Source organism: Lactuca sativa, chromosome 4 (genome assembly GCF_002870075.4).
Source record: "Lactuca sativa cultivar Salinas chromosome 4, Lsat_Salinas_v11, whole genome shotgun sequence".
Lineage (NCBI taxonomy): Eukaryota > Viridiplantae > Streptophyta > Magnoliopsida > Asterales > Asteraceae > Lactuca > Lactuca sativa.
The window spans coordinates 51,327,214-51,330,109 of record NC_056626.2 but is presented as its reverse complement, the minus strand read 5'-3'; the positions used below and the strand labels follow the sequence as shown (position 1 = coordinate 51,330,109).

General features: G+C 29.8%; 1 pseudogene; it reads left to right on the top strand.

Annotated features, from left to right (window-relative positions):
- The first annotated feature begins 231 nt into the window (after positions 1-231).
- LOC111903670 (3-dehydrosphinganine reductase TSC10A-like) lies at positions 232-1,585 on the top strand (annotated as a pseudogene).
- Positions 1,586-2,896: the final 1,311 nt, after the last annotated feature.

Sequence of the window (2,896 nt, the reverse complement as noted above, 5' to 3'; positions counted from 1 at the left end):
AGCCAGCGGACGACTCGATGTTCGGAAGTAGCAAGACTATCCGTTCAAATCCAGAGTCTGTCTGACCTCGATGATGAGCGACTTTATCTCGTTGATCACAGGTGAGTTTGATTGTGGTCCAATTGGTGTTTGATTTGTCAATGGAGTCGTTTTTTTAGTTCATTTTTTCCCTGAGATAAGCATTGGTTTTTAAATAGGTATATGTAAATTGGTTTGAGCTTCAGTGATCGACCACCGACGGTGATGGCGCCGCTGTTCCCCGAATGTGATTACGAGCATATAATTGTTAACGAAGCAGTGGACATTGTAGGTCCAATCGATGTTTTGGTTTGTAATCAAGGCGTGTTTGTTGCTCAAGAGCTTGAGAATCAGGAGATGAAGGAGATTAGAGACATGATTAACATAAATCTAATCGGGACTTTTAATCTGGTTAATGCGGCATTGCCAGCTATGAAGAGCCGGACTGATCGGAAGCCAGTTTCGATCGCATTCATGTCATCTCAAGCCAGTTAGGTACATTCTGTCAGTGTGTGTGCTCTTCAAGCTTTGTTACTTTCAAACCGATTAAGTAGTAATGTATGATATTTTCCACTACACAACTAGGGTTTATGAATTGAGATTGCGATCTTAAATTGGTAAATGGCTTGGAGATGGAAGTTGCTTGTACAAATTGTTGCAATTAGAACATTTGTTTACTATCTTTTGTTCAATTGCTAATGAGTTGATAGCATATGTGCAAGTTGAATATGACAGCTAGCTCTCAAATCTTATGAGTTTTCTTACAGTATTGGCAATTTGAATATGCTTTATCTATACAAATGGTCATTCTACTTTGTGTAAAGATCTTCATAAGAATTTATATGGAGGCATCTTCTAAGTTGTATCATTGGCTGCTTGGAAGACATCTACTGTGTGGTTTAGGGATATGCTCTCAAAAATCTTGTACAAACTACCTCATAGATACCTTGTACTTTAAGCTTATCAACTCCTAATATTTCTATTCTTTTTTTTAATGCTTTGAAGGATCATTATATTACATTTCTTGATAAACTTTTTATTTTTAGGTTGGCATTTATGGGTATACAACATATTCAACTAGTAAATTTGGGCTAAGGGGTTTACCAGAAGCTCTGCAATAAGAAGTGATTGCTGACAACATTCATGTTTCAGTTATCTTCCCTCCAGACACAGACACACCTGGTCTTGCAGAAGGTTCTAGAAACTGCTGCTCTTTGCATTTTCATTTGTGTGGATAAAAATGGAAAAAGAATATTAAATTTAAATAAGCATTTTTTTGTGGTTATTTATTATAGAGTATAAAAGAAAGCCACGTTTGACAAGCATCATAGCAGCATTATCAGGTGCAATGAAAGCGGATGAGGTGGCACAAAAAGCATGGAGTGGGATAAAATCTAGGAGTTTTTTTGTCCCATGTAATTTGGAAGGATTCATGTTGTCAGTAGCTACTGTTGGTCTTTCCCCTCAAAGAGCATATCTCACGGCTTTTGTTGAAGTTATTTCAGCTGGTTTAATGCGTGTTGCAGGGTTGTGTTTTCAATGGTCATGGTATGTAATTCATATGTGATTCACATGTAAGTTACATGTGATTCACATGTAAATCACAAGTGAATCATATATGAATTACATGTGATTCACATGTAAGTCATAAGTGAATCACGTATGAATTACATGATTCATATGTAAATCACATATGGTTCACATGTAAATCACAAGTGAATCCCATATGAGTTACATATGAATCACAACTGATTCACATATGAATTACATGTTATTCATATGTAGATTACATGTGATTCACATGTAATTCACATATGAATCACATGCAAATCTTATATGATTTACGCATGTGCATTTTTGTGAGTGTTCTTTCATTAATCATTTTTTTTTATTTTCCTATAGATTTTGAAGAATTTGTTGAAAATATTGAACAGGTGAAAAATGATAAATTGAAGAAAATATGAAAATCTTGATATGAAGAAATGATAACATTGTGAATCTTCGAAGCATTTTTTATTTTTTATGTTTTATTTTGTATCGAATAAAATACTTGTACTATTATGTTTATAGATTGATTAATAAAAGTGAGATTTTTTATTATTTACTTACGAATATTATAGTATAAGAAATATGCATATATTCATTTGAAAAAAATATGAATCTATGCACCTAAACTGTTGATTTTTTTTGTTAAAAAAATTACAGTTTTTTTTTAAATATTTTAGTTTTTTTATATAAATTTACTGAATTTTAAAAATTATATTTTTTTTTTTAAAATGCAGCTTTATTAAAAAAATTACAGTTTTTTTAGAAAAAATTGCAGTTTTTTTCGAAAAAGATACACTTATCTTTTAAAAAAAACAATACAGTTTTTTTTTTAAATTACTGTTTTATTAAAAAATTTGCAGTTCTTTTAAATATAGTCTTTTTTTTCAAAAAAATTGTAGTTTTTTTTATAAAAATTAATGTTTTTAAAAAATTCAAATTTTTTAAAAATTTATGCTTTCCAAAAAAGTTTAAAAAATCTGCAGCAAAAAAAAACAAATTTTTTTTTTTTCATAAATAAGTCCAAATTTTTTTTTATAATGTTAATTTGAGAGCTTTTTATTAATATTTTCAATAATACAAAAAAATAAGTGGGATTGGTATGATGACGATCATGCCCTTAATGATTTGATTTTGATCCAACGCTCCACCTTTAGTTCTTAGGTTATCGGGAAACTATGTGTTCTCAACCGATCTCAACCCTATATATATATATATATATATATATATATATATATATATATATATATATATATATATATATATATATATATATGAAAAAAATTGATAACAACGATAAAAATTAAAGAAAAAAACATGCTAAACTTCATAC